Source organism: Lepeophtheirus salmonis, chromosome 3 (assembly GCF_016086655.4).
Source record: "Lepeophtheirus salmonis chromosome 3, UVic_Lsal_1.4, whole genome shotgun sequence".
Taxonomy (NCBI): Eukaryota; Metazoa; Arthropoda; class Copepoda; order Siphonostomatoida; family Caligidae; genus Lepeophtheirus; species Lepeophtheirus salmonis.
Window position 1 is genome coordinate 50,048,780 of NC_052133.2, and position 17,465 is coordinate 50,066,244.

A 17,465-nucleotide genomic window follows, 5' to 3' on the forward strand; every position below is an offset into this window, starting at 1 on the left:
TCATTTTCTGTCATTTCCCCTCATGACGTATGCAGCTCCTTACTCCTTTTGTATAATTATCCCTGTTAATTCTACTAAAAATGGAACACATGGAGGCTCTCTAGTTTGTTATAAAGAGAGGTGAGAAGTTTGTAATGAAACAACTACAATAAAAATTAAAATAAGGAAAGACGTCGTAGCGTGTGCTCTTTATTCTTTTTTATTCCTTATCTGATAGGTTGTCGTGGTATTAACTTCTATCGCTGAACTAAGCATTATCGCCTATGATTGGTGTAAATGGTAAATATATATTTATGAATTTGAATATAACTATTATATTTTCCCTGTACAAATACTATTTTAAATGTATAAGGCTCTCCTCCGTATACCTGTCATTCATTTTCTTCTCCCAATATCCTATAACATGCAGCTGGTATTAACAGGGGTCTTAATTTAGTAGAACCATATGTTTTGCACCCTCCATCTGACCAATTAAAGGAATATGAAAAAAAAAAAAGTATTATACGCTCCTAGCGAACAAAAAGAGCACTACTTTTAAATAGATCGGTCATGTTGACTTTTTTCACCAGATGGCCTATAGCTAGTGATGAAAATCGTGTGTATAATGGGCATGGTCAAAAAAGAAAGCGAAAATCAACATTTACACTGTGGCAATTTGAAAAATGTTTTAGAGGAGACCAGCTTAGCTGTCATTACGTTTCATTAGATCAACTACAAGCAGCTGTGAGGAGGGAGAAGGGAATTGACAAGGACATTGGTAAGAACTCATCTGATGTCAATTCTCATTTCTACTGGGAGTCCAACCAGGACTTACAATTATAACTACGCAACAAATCTTCAGGGTTACGCTCTGTTTTTAATGAGTACACATGAATGTTCAATCATGTTATGAACATAATTGAATGTAGTAGAAATGGAAGTTCACTACTCAGGAATTAAATAATAGTGACAACAGCTGAGGAAAATAAAATTCATTCTTTTAATTACTAATTCCAAAAAAGCAGACCAGCTAAAAAATACATTAATATTTATAGCTTCAGACCCCTCCCCCTATCAACTTTTTTTCAAGAAGATTTTATATTAATATAGAGTATTTTCACGGATGTTGATTATAATTACATAATAATTAAAGGCTCATAGTTTATATTTTGGTTTATGGATTTGATCCCTCCAAGATTTAAAAACAAACAAATTCAAGAACAGTTCTAATATACATATATATATATAGATTTTTAAACTTTCACATTTTCATTGTTATCAATTAAAATATTAATTAGTCTGTAATTTTTGTAGTTCAAGGGAATTATTCAGAGATAATATGTAATATTACGCAGCTTCTTGAACTTTAAAGTTAAGGCCAAAGGATAATTATCGTCCTAATTAACAATCATTTAGAGCATTCCTTAAGTGTGAATTAGTGTTGCATTTCGGTCTGAAAATCCTAGACGGGTCTGAGAACCTAATATTTTTTCTTCTTCTTAGTTTACTTTCCAAGAAAAGAAAGATTGACTGTCTGAAGGACCGGTATTAGCTTAGGTCAATGATAAATGTTTAGGGGGTTTCCTTTCTCTAAATTTTTAAAGTTTGAGCTGAAGATATTTTTTCAATATTTATTTATCAATGTCCTATTTAAAAACTAAAAAAAAACCCTCTTTTTTAAAGGATGTTTTATATATACCTATATATTTTTCTCAATTGACCTTTTTATATAATTCTGCTCAAGAGGCAGAATACATAAAATCATTCTTTGAAACCTGGATAATAATTTTAATAGTTTGTTAATCACTTCAAAACCAATCAAAGTACAAATTTAAGTCTATCAATTTAACCCTTATGAAGGAAAACCTATCAAGCTTAGTCAGGAGGAGGCTCCAACGTCTTGGATGCTTTGTTAATGAAAATTTTGTTGAAGGCTCAAGCATAATTTTTCGGAAAAACCCCATCACAAGTCAAAATGAGAAATGATTTACTCGACAGGGTGTTTACTTTTTTATTATTCCCCAATAAATATTTGAAAGATAAAGATATGAAATTGCTTCTTCTGTGGGTTACAGAAGAAAATAAACGAATGTCCTAAAGTAAGCCACGTAGTCAGCATGACTGGAGGGGGGAGGGGGGTCTTAGAGGCTTCGTTTTAAACATGGATCTCCAAGTCTAATTCGTTGGTCATGACTCATGTCTTCTCTCCCTATAAAAACTTCAATAAAATAGAACTAATCATTTCAAGATCCCACTTATTATCTACTCCACACATTCAAATAAGTCAATGATTCCTACAAGCCTAGGTAAGATAGTCGGGAAGAAGTAAGAACTTAGTCTTTTGTCGAAGCTTGGGGAAAATAGTTTGTTTTTGTTTGTTAGTCCCAGAAGTTTCAATATAAATCGTACATTTTTTAAACACATTATACCCGCTATATTATCTATAATGCATAGCCCTTAAAACACAAAAACATTTTGAAGGTATGTGCCTTGACTTAAAGGCCTAATAAAACCCTCAAAGTCGTTGATATCTTAATACTCTATCAATAATATATGTATATGCACAAGTGTGAAGGTGATATTACATAGGTGTTTTAAACAATAGCTAACGAATACATAGTTTATAAAATCAAATTGCATTTTGACAAAACATTGAACTTGAACTCTGGTGATCCATTCAAGTATGAAAGAATAGCGTAGGCCTTATAATAGTATTTACACTCACGTAGAAACAACACACGAAAAAGCAGTTTAATTATCATTTTATATTAAAGGCACAAATTGTTCTTTTGTATGTAAGTATGTTCGTTAGACTGCCCCATTTTTGGGCTCAAAAGTTTATAGCCTGCTTACGGACTTTTTCTGGTACAAACAATCAAGAAATTAACATTGGTAAAGTTTGAGACTTCTCAGGTCATTTTTGGTAAAGTAAAGGTCATTTTAATTTGAGGGCAAATTGGATTTTTAGAAAAAAACAACAGATATTTAGTTCTTGAGTAGAAAAGATACACTCCGAGGGGGATGGGATACCAGGAATCGTATTAATAGGACCCACATACAGTCGATTTGATTTGAGTTGATAGAAACAAAGTGCACAATATTTTTAAGAGATTATCCAAATACTAATCAGTATAAAATGTACAATTTGCGACTTATAGCATCATATTTGAGACGATACAAGAGGCTTATATCAAATTAAAATGAATTGTACCGCTTCAAAAATGAAGTGAGGTTCTTCAAACTTTGCCAAAGTCTGTTTTTGGATTGTTTGCAGCAGAACAGTTATTTGAGCAGAGGATAAAAAAAATAACCCAAAAACGGGGCAGTCTTATGTTTCACGGCACAATATACATATGTACCAATATGTGTTAATATAATTAGACGTTTCCATTAAATCCATGTGTATATAAGTTGTATCTACGTCAAGAGATCCGTGTTAAATGTTTTGTCTTTATATTATTACATAGAATATATAAAGTATATATCTTTTTACATCTTAATTATAAGGTCTTAAAAGCACATAGATAGGCTTATGTACATTGTGTATGCTGTTGTTTTTATTCTTCTTGGGGTATTATCATGCTCATTACAACGTATGTGTGTAGGTCTTTCATAGAACATATGTTGGTATGTACATCTAATTGTATTGCAATGGAATTTAAGTAGATTTATCAAAATAATGATGTATCATTTGTAGGTATTTGGTTAAAGAATGAAGTATTATACATATGAATACTTTTGTAGGATTATTATCGTGGATATCTAATGCATAGAACTATATAAAATAAACCTATGGGATTGATACTTTGCCTATCATATTTCCTACAGTAAAAGAAATCCCTACCAATGTTGTGTCCAGTTCAGGTTCAGAAGTTTTATCAGCCCCGGTTCTTTCATTTCAACGGTTTTGGTCTTGGTTCTATTATATAGGCTCAGTTAGGTAAGATACACTTAAAACAAGGGGTGTTAAAAATTCCGGCCCAGGAAATTATATTAGATACAAGCAGGGCCGCAGCTACCTTATACGAAGAGTGCTTAGTACCGGCGTCGTGAAGTTCCTGCGGGTGCCAAAAAACCTTGTTTGCTTAAGACAACAATTTTCAGAGTGGGGACTGTAAATGACGTTAAGAAGCAGGAAGATGGATCTTTAAGGATTGCTGTCAGTCTACACATACATAGTAAACGTTACCATACTACAGTTTGGGAAACCCTGGCTTTAGAAATATTTATTTATCATATTAAGGGGATCGACAACCTTAGTAACATACCTAGATCCATAATCTACCTTAACCCTTCCCTCTTTTATTTATACCGTTTGGTAACTAAAACCACTTTTCTAGATCCATAAGAAGCTTTTAGATACAACTGTATCACTCTGGCAACGCAAAAAAATCAAAGAAAAAAGCTGCAATTGTGCCAAAAAAACAAAACTTAGACAATAGACTTATTGATTAAAGTTAAAAGTTTTAGCGGTTCAAGTGGTTTCGGTTCTTGAACCGCTAGACTGATAAGGGCATAACCTTAATGTCTACAATGGTCGACCATTGGGTTTAGAGTTGTATTAAATATGATCTGCAGGTGTGTAAAAATAAAATAAACTGAAAATTAATATGGTATCCCTGATAATTTGAAGAATGTTTGAGATGATAGCTGCTTAGCAGTCGTAATGTTTTATTAGATTAGCTACAACAGTATATTCCATTTTTTTTAAATGTGGGGGGTTCCTTAATTATCCAAGTAATTAGAGATGTAAATCTTGACTAAAATTCGATGACTGTAAAAACCATGTTTAACAGAATGTCATAAAAATATTGTAACATTGAGAAAGGACATATCTGTTGATCAGAAATCACTAAGGATGTGAAAATAGTTTAACTCCTCTTGCGTATATATCAAAAAGAAAAGTATATTTTGGCAACCTTGATATACGGCAAATCTACTGAAAAAGATCACTCAATAAACTATAGTGCTCCTTGATCGATAATACGTTTAAATTTTCAAAATAGGGAGACATAATTAATAAAATCATTAGTATCCTGTAGGTTACCAATCATCGAAAAGATGAAAATAATATTAAGAAATCGAAAATTAAGGTGGTCACCCTGACAATTTGAAGAATGTTTGGAAATATTTATGTGATGATGTTTCATTAAAATTGCTGCAAGCAATTTGTAGGAAAATGAAGTAAATAAACTCAAATCCCGCCCCATATTTAGCGATAATATAGGTAGGAATTACTCCAATATCGATCCTCAATTCTACTCCGATTCCAACAAGGACTTAAAAATTCTCACTATTTCACGAAATAGTGATTATTTTATAATGATTGGGTTCTCTCTTCCATAATTAATGAATAATGATAGCAGATTTGGAAAATATAAACCCTTATTCATATAGCAATTACAATTAATGAAAATTCAATGTATTTTTTAGCTTGCCCGCTTTTTTCGAATTGGTAATCTAAAGAATGGATTTTCTTTTCCTTAGCTTTTGCCATTCTTACTTAACCCTGAGTAGTGAGCATCCTTTCCTAAATAGATTTAGTTATATTTAAGCCTAATTGAAGATTCGTGTGCACATAAAAGACGGAAAGTAACCATTAGGATTTGTAATATATTTATAGTTGTATATTCTTGTTGGACTCAGAGTATAATTGAAGTTCATGTTAACATCCTTCTCCCTTTCCTCCCTCGTTATAGCTGATTGGAGATGATTTAATGAAACGTCATGACTGATAAGCTGCTCTCCTTTTTGGTTTCTTTTTTTTTTAACATACCCAAAATACACACGATTTTCATCACTAATTATTTTGATCTATATTCATATTTTGCTCTTAGCAACAATCTGAAAAATCTACTCCCACTGCAATTTAGCAGTAATATTTTGTACATTTTATTTTAAGTTAAATTATCATTATAATATAATGGAATGCTTGAGCCAAATACTTAAATATATTAGCAATCATTTTTTAACGTTATGCTCCATTTTGATTGCAATGCATTCATATTTTAATATGGGTATACCGATTTGTACACAAATGCATTAACAAGTGCATGATCCCTCAAAACAAATGAATGGAATCACAAGGTAAGCATAGTTAAACCATTATATATCCTTAATTTGATAAGAAGATTTAGATAACCAAACGATAGTCATCATCAAACTTAAATTCAAATGTGTTTATGAAGATACATAACACAGAATATGTATTCTTGGTCAGCTGTCAATTTTTCTACCACTCTTGCTCCTTATAACATTTTTATTATACTTTGTTGAATTCATTTTAAGAAAGTAATATGGTCAATGTCGCAATTCTCGCAGATATTCAGAGTATTGGGGAGAAAGTTAATGATGTTTTTTCATAACTAAAGAAGGGATCTCTGTAACGAAAAAACTAAGTTTAGCGGTTAGAAAAGAAAAAAAAATGAGTGTGCTCCTTCTTCTTCTTTGTTCATTATTTTATAAAACGTGTGTGTGTTAACATCTCCCTCTAAAAGAAGAATTATCGCCAATCTTTGATGTAAGTTGTTTTCAAAATTCGTATATATATGAATTTAGGTATAATTATAGTATCCTGCACTTATGCTATTTTAAATGTAGAGCGCTAAGAACGTCAAATTATTGAGTGAGTAGCTACGTGTGAGTGTGCTCATGAAAAACGGAAGGTAGCACCAAGGATTTGTTGTTCGACCTCAACATGCAGATGGTAGGACTCCCTAATAAAAGATAGTCACATCTATCCAGCATCTGTTGACAGTTACTCACCAAAGTTTGAACCATTTTGGACGCGTGATTGTTATGTAACAGTGGTTTGAGGTAGTTGATTTGAGTATTTTGTAAAAGTAGAGAAAATTGAGTAATTAAATAAAGTTGTAATTAAATATTTGTTTTAGAATGTGTAACCTTGAAATAGATTAAAAAAATAGCAGGTATATAAAGGCTTTTTATGTTGTTGAAATTTGAGGCGTCTAAGTCAATCCAACTCGGAGTAATTGAGCCAAAAACTAAAAGTGTCTCGTGAACAATTATTTCGCAGAGAAATACTCAGAGTACTATTTGGACGGGTTACCGAAATGGGATAATCGCTGGGAGAAGTGCGTAGAGTTACAAGAGGACTCTGTCGAAATATAAAAATCCGAAAAAAATGTCTTGTATCTTTGTTAGGGAGGAAACTTTTCCGACCCCCCTCGTACAAATTGTAGCAGGGATACATTTAAAATTTTTTAACTGGGGGAGGGGCAGTTTGGGGTAACAAAAAATAGTGGGGCATACCCCCTCTTAGCAATTTCCATGTATTAATTAATGGGTCGTATAAAATCCAAATGATTACTCAAAAAATAGTTTTATGTTAAGTAATTGAATTTCTTGTCTAAAGGAGTTAAATTTGATGATAAAACGGTGTTTTTTACACACTTGGTATGAATTAAGATCCTTACTGATGAAACATATCCAATTACTATTTGACAATTATTATAATATGTAAGTAAACTATTTATGTTTTATAGAAATAATAAATAGTATGTTAGTTTGTATTCTTTTGACGCCAATGAAATAAGATCCTTCGTATATATGTATCTAAATGCTATGTTTTTGAAAGAAAATGATAGCTAGTTCTTGCTTTTAAAGATAGACATCAATCTAAAGATGTTCACGCACTTTAAATTATAAATTTATTTTTAGGATCAATATAACAGTAGACAATCAAACTTTTTAATATGCATCAAATAGCAGAAAAAATCAGAGCTATTATCTTCGCAGCCACTCAGTACTACCACTCATTGTTGGATAAAAACTTAAAATTCTTGCTCTGATTAATACCCAATTATAAGAAATTAAAAAGCTATTGTGGATCTATTGTCGTTTTTTTAATCAAATTTTTAGATGGCTTGTTGGTTTATTTTCTTTATTTATTTAATGTTGATTTTTTAGAGGGAATGTTTCACTGAAAATGAATTAATAAATAAGATCTATGCAGTAATATTTTTCAAGATGTTGGACTTAAGCTTAGAAAATTGATTTTAAACTAGAATGCATATTACTGATAAAAAGATATTTAAAAAATTAAAAATGTGTAAGAAAATATACGTGTTTAAAAAAGTCCAAAAATTCACCTTTAATATATCAACCATCCAAGAAATATTGATATAGTGCTTAACTTTATAATAATTTAAGTTAAATTAACTTATCGAGCCTTGTTTAAGGTTGTAATGTTAATATTGATGCTCAAAAATTACTATTTAAGTTCAAGTCAGTTGAGAGATTTATCAAGGCTACAAAAGAAAGATTTTTCTGTCGTTTTGTCTAGCTGGGATTTTCTCCACTTCCAATTGAACGATCAAGAAAAAAAAATACATGTTCAAACTCCCAACATCTTCTGTTTTGAAGCGAAAAAGTAATGCAAAGGAAGCTTGCTTCGTATGATAACTACCGCAGGAGTCTAATGTGGAATAAAACAGGTTCAACGACGTGCCTCCGGATTTTCACCTAAACTTGAACTTAATCAAGTTAAGTTCAAGTTAAGATAATGAAATTTAAAAAATTAAGTAGTTTAGTTAAAAGTTAATTTTGATAAATATAAAGTTAACTAGTTAATTTAAAGTTAAAATAATGCTGTTTAAATAATCAACCTTTTAAGTTAAAAGTTAATTAACTTATATCAGTTAAGTTAAATTACATTAACTTGCCCGACTACAAGCTATATTTTTACTATGTGTAACACAAATTTCCAATAAATCTTGATGTAATTTCATCAACTGATATTAAGAATAAAAAAAGACTTAAGCCTTGTATTCAATACTACTTGATGCAAATGATAAACAGTGATATTTGAAATAAAATCAAAGTACTAATATGTACTGAAAATCCCCATAAAATGTCTAAATTTGTACAATTCCTAATATTACTATTTTTTTTTTGATAGATTAGGTACAATTTTTTTTTTGGATAATACAAGAAAAATATGAATTCTTTCGATGGTAATTGTGAATTAATTGTTCACACTATGGACCGTAAGATTTTATAACGATGTCCAATAACTCACAATTTTCCTTAATAATAATGAAAAAAGGGTTTTGATTCTTATAAAACTTGATTCTTTAAACCCCTAAAATCAGCCAATATCAGCAATACTTACGTCATAGGAAAACGCTCAATAGTTTAAACTCTCCATTTAAGACACTTTATTTCATTTTTGAGTTGGAATTTGTACAGTTTGCTCATACATACAAGTTACAATTTGTACAACTTCGTGACGTGTACATGATATAGTTGTGTAGATTGAACCGATATTTGTTATTGGTTCGAAGTTCATGGTAAATTAAAATGGTTTTTTAGTAAGTATAGATATTTTCTTACTATATCGACAAATTATTTTTTATTTTTTTGTTCAGGTCATTGATTAATTGCTAAAAAAATATTTATTTGGATGTGAATATGATTTAACTAAAACTATGTCTAATATCTACATTTTTACGCTTATTTGGTTTTAATTTCAATCAAAATTTATATATATATATAAAATCAAATATTGGAGCAAAGAGGGGATTATAAATATTTTACCTAATTTTACAAATCCTTTCCTGACTGTAAATATTCATGTTACATATTCAAAAAAAAATAGTTTGAGGATATAATTAATGAATAAAGAAAACATGAACTACAAATTTGAAGACGAGTCAAATTTCTAATTTGAAAAAAAAATAATTAAAAAATTTATAGCTATTTACATAACATTGAATATTTTAGAAAAAAATTCAAAAAGGTATAGTTGTTTGCAAAAAATTATATTTTTAGAAAAAAATTTCAAAAATCCCACATATTCTCAAAAAATTACATTTTTCAGTTGAAAATTACAAAATCCACAGCTGTTCACAAAAAAAAAAAAAAATTGTTGTAAAAAAATTTCAAAAAAAAAAATTTTTAATCTAAAATTTTTGAAAAAAAATTCAAATTATTAAATTTTTTGGAGAAAAATTTCAAGGAACCATAGTTCATCACCGAATTTTTTTTTTTTTGAAAAAAAAAAAAAATCCTTAATCTTAAGGGCTACAGCCCCTTCAGCCCAACCCTGTGGACGCTCCTGAGGAGAGCAGCTAAGCTGTAATGAAGTTTTATTTGATTAGCTACAAGCTGTTCTGAGAGGAAGAAAATAAACACAAACCTGCCCTCCATATATAGCAAGGACGTATAGGCTGAAATTACTCCAAAGCCGATCCTCAATTCTACTCCGAGTCCAACATGTACTTACAATTATAACTAGTGATGAAAATCAGCTACATTTTTTGCCTCATTCATTTTTTAGTAGTAGGATAACTGATTAATGTATTTTCTTTTTCCAAGCTGTTGACATTATTATTCCATTCCTTAGGAGTGAACTTCATTTTCTACAACATCCTAATTCCTTCAAAACCTTATTGAATATTTGTGTGTGCCTATAAAAGATTTCGTGGTGTTGTAAGTCCTTGTTGGACTCCGAGTAGAATTGTGGATCGACGTTCGAGTAATTCTTGCTAATGCCCTTGTTAATTTATTTCTTCTCTTCTCCTCACACACAGCTACTTGTAGCTATTCTAATAGAATATCGTGACAGCCAAGCAGGACACGGAAATATATTTTTGTGGACAGGGGCTTGGTTTTTGGATATATAAAGAAATAAAAATCAAAAAAATTAAATTTCAAAAAACAAAAAAAGTTAAAAAATCCCATAGCTATTCTTAAAAAAATGAATTTTTTCAAAAAAATTAAGTTTTTGGAAGGAAAAAATTTAAAATATGAAAATTTTTGGAAAAAAAATCCAAAATCCAAAACTATTAAATAAAAAAATATCCACAGCTATGTACAAGAATATAATTTTATAGAAAAAAAATTCAAAGTTAAATTTAAAATAATAAATTTTTGATTTATTATTTTAAATCTATAGCTTTGTGCAGAAATTTAATTTTTTTCTAAATAAATTTGAAAAATTTATTTTTTGGGGAAAAAAATTTCAAAAATGAAATGGTTTGAACAATTATATTAAAAAGCAAACAATTCTTAATTTAGAGGGGGTTGTAGATCCCCCCAACCCACCCCTTCCGACGCCATTTCTAAGCTTCTCGCCTTCAAAATGTTCATCAAATTAACCATGTCAATTTTCGGTTTCTTTTTTAACATTCCCAAAACGTTCCCAATTAGCATCACTGCTTATAACTCATGAGCAAACCCTTATCGTTTCTCTGTCTTTTATGAGCACACCCACATGTGAAAATAAAAAAATATATTTAAGTTCCTGCCAAAAAAAATCGCTACCGCTTATAGTACATGTTTTATTAATGATGAAATTCCAATGTTTAAAAAAAAGGAAAGTCAACATGGTAACCCTGACAATTTGAAGAATGTTTTGGAGGAGAGAAAGAATAAAGCTCATGACGTTTCATTAGATCAGCTGTGACAAGGGAGGAAGGAGAAAAGGAAAATAACAATTGGAGTTATTCTAGCAAATATCCTTGTTTACATCCATTTCTCTTTCTTCTCTTGTCACAGCTGATTATGGCGGATTTAATGAAACGTCATGAGCATTATTCTTTCTCTCCTCCAAAACATTCTTTAAATTGTCAGGGTTACCATGTTGATTTTAAGTTTGTTTTTTAAACATGCCCCCAGGACACAGGATTTTCCACTTTGGTTATACACCCAAATAATATACTTTATTTTCTTAACTCCTTTTCATAGATAAATAAAAAAACATTAAATTACATGTTCAACCATAAAAAAAAAAAAAAATACATCTTACATTTCAAAGAATATCGATAATTCCCAAAGACTTTAATGAGACACATACATTTTTGAAAGGTGTTTTTGTGGGAAAACTTTCTGTTTTTTGTTTTTCTACTTTATTTATAATGTAATTATATAATTAGATGATTCCGTAATGTAATTGTATCGTAATAACGCCACACACACCCCCAAAAAAAGAAGTTTAAACCTAGTATTAATATATCTTATCTTTTAAACTGTGAATAGCACAGGGGAACAATAAGGGGGGAGGGGGAGGGAATTTTGTACAAATGAATTAAAGACAATAGCCAAATTTATCTATTAGCACAGAATCACAGAATCCATCTGAATTCTGAAATATCTGGGATTATAGTAATTCGGAACTACTATCGTTCAGAGTCATTTTTTACTCTTAAAACCTTCGTCAAAATAAAAGTAGGATTTATAAAACTTATGTAAAAGGGTTTTTATGATATAAAAGTGTTTTTTTATTTATTCTGTATCTTGTTCTGAACTCGATATATTGCCTTTTTTTTTTTGGCTGAAAATTATGAAAAACGACGCACTTCTATAGATGCATATAACTTATGTATAACCCAATAGGGATGAAAAATATCATAGGTTATATTATAGAAAAATATTAAATGTATAATTTAAAAAAATATGCATCTTCTAGGATTTTTGTTCCATTTTGGGGTGATTCCATTTTTTATGGGAGTGGTCTAGAAAATAGTCAACATTATCATCATATTTTTCCCAACTTTAATGCCAATTTAATAACTTCATAAAAGGAAGATGGATGCAATCGAAGGAAGATACTTCTAACTTGATCATCCATCTCGAAAGATTTTATAATTCGGATTCCAAAATCTACAAAGTACGACGGGAGGAGAATTCATCCTAGGAAAACTAACCGACCTCATAAGGGAGTAGAGTGAACTCCTTCTTCGGGAATGAGATAAAAATAACTCTGAACGGTAATAGTGCCGAATTACTAGAATCTCAGATATTTCAGAATTTAGATGACTGAGAGACAAAACTGAGATCCGTTTTATATATCTAAGTATTCCATAAGAATATTAAATAATCCAAGATGCTATACTCATTTATATCATATAATTAAGCTAATTGTCTTATCATATTTTAGCAAATTTTCCAGACCTTTATTTTCTGAGAATAAATTTTAACAACCCTCTGAAGAATCAAACTCATAATACCCCAGGACAAAATATAGGGCTCACTCCTGACTCTAAGTTGCACCCCAAGATACAGTCTCCATCTTTAAAGCACAGGGTGTCACTCTCTCCATGACGTCATTAACTGCATAATAATTGGAGGAGAAACGGTCTTGGGAGCTTATAGTGGATATTTTATACATATATTATATCTATTTGACAAATTTCCAATACATCTTGAGGAAATGAAAACTTCACGCTTGAGACTCAGGGATTTATTCGAGATCACTATTCTCTGAAGTGACTGCGAATTTAGATTTGGACTTTAGCTTTACTTCCGAGTGCTTCAAGCTTGTCAAGGAATATACCATATTGGTGACCAAAATTTGTTCATGTACATGAACCATGCCTAGTGGACGGAGTTCATATATAATTTCTTTCGAATATACCTTGCTAACCAATGAAGATAACTTCTGGATATTCGACAATGGATTCAATGAGTATCGTATATTAATTTATGGGGTAGAAAGTGGGATTCTTGACCTCGTTCATTGAAAGTATTGGGCTTGCAATGGAACTTTAAAATGCTCCCCAAATTGATATTATCAGCTCTTTACAATAAGGGCTCTTATCGGACAAACTCGTATATTTCGTCTTTTCGCGTTACTTCTATCTCAATCACAGGAGATTTCCTGGTGTGCCCTCTCCCCTCCCCCCTCCTCATTACAAATAATAAAGGCACTTATCAGGAGCAGTCCTGGTACTTATTTTCAAGAACTCCTTAAGTTTGTCTCGATAGTTCTGAGCTCTTGACGTTGAAGCTTGTTAAATTATAGAGGGTGAAACAACTTAAAACTATGATTACATTATCAAACTTCATTAAGTACATATTCCTTTAAAAGAATCCTAACTCAATTTGCATATTTTTCAGTTCTTTACTCCGCAACCTTTAGCTTTTGTTTTGTCATCCTCAGATAGACTATTATTACTACATATTCCATGCAAATAGGAAGTGAATCACAAAGTAAAACCCTATTAATACTACAAGTATCAAGTGAGTTAATCCCTCCTGCTGTTAAATAAACGGACAGGGCATTAGAGCAAATCCATGCACCATTCTGTTTTAACTATCATCATAATTCAATTATGTACTCCGTTCTTAAACATGGAAATACATAAAATCTCATTCAACTTTTAATGTTAATCTACCCCTGGTATAATTATTGTAATTACTTATATCCTCAATGTTTTTTTCGTGATCTGTGGCTATGATGTTGAAGTAACATATATTAAAAGGGAGAAATCCATATAATTAACCTGGTTTCCTCCTCAAATTATCTTTTTAAAAATAACGCGAATCCTATGTGCTTATTCTATGTACTAATGATGCTCTTGATGCCACAATATATATTTTGAATTTGAAACAAAAACATTGAAAGGTTGAGATGAGGAAAGAACAGTGCTGTCCACTTGGTTATGATCCAGAACATGTCAGAAGAAGAGGTGGTGAGACGAACCTCTAAGAGGATTTGGGTCGCAACTCAAAGGTTTGGTCATAATTAACAGCCAGCCGCCTGTTATTCTGATACATCCTGCCTTATAGTATCCATCTTCGAAATAATAATTCATCATGCCCAATGATAATTAATTGATAGTGAAGATTGTAGAAGTGATTATCACGTCTTCGATTCGAATCGCTATCGTGTTTATTTATTTTTCTGATTTTACTCCTATTTTGTCTCTGGTTCGAACTAATTAGAGAGTGATACTTTGATAGTATGGTTTGAAATTTGGAGGCATAATACCATCACTATTCCATTAGAAAACAATAATTAAATGGTTTTTTTTAATGTAACAAATGTTACATGCTTTGATTTAAAAATTTAAAGGAAACATCAATTTCAACAACCAAAAATAGATAATAACGACGTATAAACTACATTTATTTATATATGAAGGCAATTTATACCTGAGGCAAAATGGTTGTAAGTCGAATTGTCCTAAGGCAAAATAGTTTTAAGCGAAAGTACCGGACATCCTTACATAGATAATATATGTATACTGCAAGTCCAAATCGAGTCTCAAGCCTTCGCAAAAATTTCATCATGTCCAGTTCAAGGCCTCATAAAAAATGAAAGATACTTTAAAGAGTACCTTATATTTTGTGAAAAACTTAAAGTGTCTTTCGAGTCGATATACTTATGTCTATGTTGAGAAGCAAGTCTCTGGTCCTACCTCTGATATATTCCAGGAAAATATCACACTTAATTATTTCATAATACAATCCAATGATACAAGGTTCCATTGAACACATAATGCAGATTGAGGATAAAATATATGATTTAACATTTATTCTGATCATGATTAACAGCAGTTATCAGCATGGAGAAAAATAATATTATAAAGGATATTTTGTCATAATTCTGATATTCTTGAAGAGAGAACATATAGGTATGAAGTACTAGTGCGTGAAAACAAAAAGTAACACTTAGGATTTTTAGAAGTGTCAATCGTGTTGAACTCTAGCAGTCAATTTATTTTGCACTGCTGTAGAATGGCAACCTGATCATATTATCAGCAAAAGATGGAAGAGGCCAATAAACAGAGGATTATCGATCTCCCACGTGTCCAAGTACAATCTTAAAATGTTATAAATTATATGTGTAAGTCCTTGTTAAACTCGGAGTAGAATTGAACTTTAGTTTTTGATAGTTTTTTTAGACTGATCCAGCACTATCTACTCAACGGTTTTTAAAGATTTTATTCATATTGCAGTATTTAAAAAAAGGGAATTAATTATATAATAAATTTTGTATTGATGTTTATAAAAATAATGCAAATTTAATAACTAGTTATTAAATTTGCATGTATATATATGATCCGTCAACAAAAGAAAACAAGAACGATATATTTGTATTCTTCGACGAATTATTGTGAATTTCTATTAATAAATTATTTGGATGAATCCTTTGCATATGTCGCTAATTGCACTAAAAGTATCCAAAATTAATCGTCACAATAAAATAATGAGAAATTGATATATTTTTTGCATGAAATGAGCCCTTTCGGGGTCCATATAAGTCTCTTAAATCAAATAAAGGTTTTTTAAACTATAGTTAAAATTCTTGAGTATCTTAAATTATCCAACAAATTTGAATTCAAGGCCTATACTTGAAACAAATAAGAAATAAAAAAATTAATTTGGATTTTCTTGATTTTTTTTCAAGATGGTTATTATGTTGACATATCGTGTATTTTAAAGAATGATTAGATCCTTGTTGAAAAGGAAATAAAGCGAATTAAACACATTCAAAGTACATAACTACATTGATTAACAAGAATTCATTTCCTCGGCAGCATTCATTGAAAAAAAAAATCACAATTTATCAAGAAACAGGTCAAGAAAAGTGTGGCGATTCAAGACATTTCTTTTTCTTTCATAGTTTAAGAAGGAGAGTGACGGGGTTTACTCACGAGCAAACTTGTTAATCAGATTTATGAATCCGAATATCTCTCACTCAGTTGCCTGATTCAAAAGAATTATTGAATCAACTCCAGTGTATTAAAGGACTGCGGACGATGTAGTAAGTTAACAGATCTTCCGAACTAGCCATTCGGAGTCTGTTCCTCCAAGGGCAGCCCTTGCCCTTGGAGCATTTATTCAAAGAGTTGACTATGGAAATCCAAGGATTGAGATGATTTTTACGATCTGGACAAGTAAGTGTGTGTTGATGATTTTCCGAGCTCTCTTTCGAGACTATGTGGAATATATAATCTGTTAATGTAGTTTATCTTAGTATATTCTTCCAAGGGATGGGCTTTGTACGTCTGTAGATGCCCGAAACATCCTTAATTTATCTTTTAGATTACATATTTATCTCATTTTGACGTTCCTATAATATATTTTGCAGGACCGGATCGCTATGGATGAAGTTCATTGTGTATACACATAAGAAACGAATATAATATCGAATTGTACATATACGTTGAAAACAACTCTAATCTACTACTCTTGATAAATATGAGAGGCACGAACCGAACCTTGGATGATTATGAAGCTTTATAAGTGGTTTTATAATATTGGATGAATAATTTATTGGCCGAAGGAACTTATATATCAAATAAATGACTACTATTTAATAAGACTTACAATACTTGTAAAATGACCTACTTTATGCCTATTATTGATTTGTTCTACTAATGTAATTTGAAGCCTTAAGCCCATTTGCATTTTCTCTATTTTCATGTTTTTCTTTGTACTACTGTTCTAACATAAGTGTATAGTTATTTGAATTAAAAAAGATGGTGTTAACTTTAAATTGCGTATTTTTCATGCTGGGAGTACTGACGAGTTCTCTTGACATAAATCGTATTGATTAAAGATTGAAAATCCTCTACTTTGGGAGATTTTTAGGGAAGAAATCAATATGATTTTGTACAATCTTATAATTGATTAACTTCGGGAATGATTCATAGTAAATTATATATTATAATGGCCACGCTTGATGACATAACTGTTGGAGAAGATATCCAATTTCCTCCTGTGACAACAGTTTG

General features: G+C 30.7%; 1 long non-coding RNA gene across 1 annotated transcript; it reads left to right on the top strand.

The window, feature by feature from the left end:
• Nucleotides 1-16,392: 16,392 nt before the first annotated feature.
• Nucleotides 16,393-17,227, top strand: LOC121115322 (uncharacterized). The gene is made up of 2 exons (XR_005863457.2): nucleotides 16,393-16,625; nucleotides 16,820-17,227. It is a non-coding gene; the product is annotated as an uncharacterized lncRNA (long non-coding RNA).
• Nucleotides 17,228-17,465: the final 238 nt, after the last annotated feature.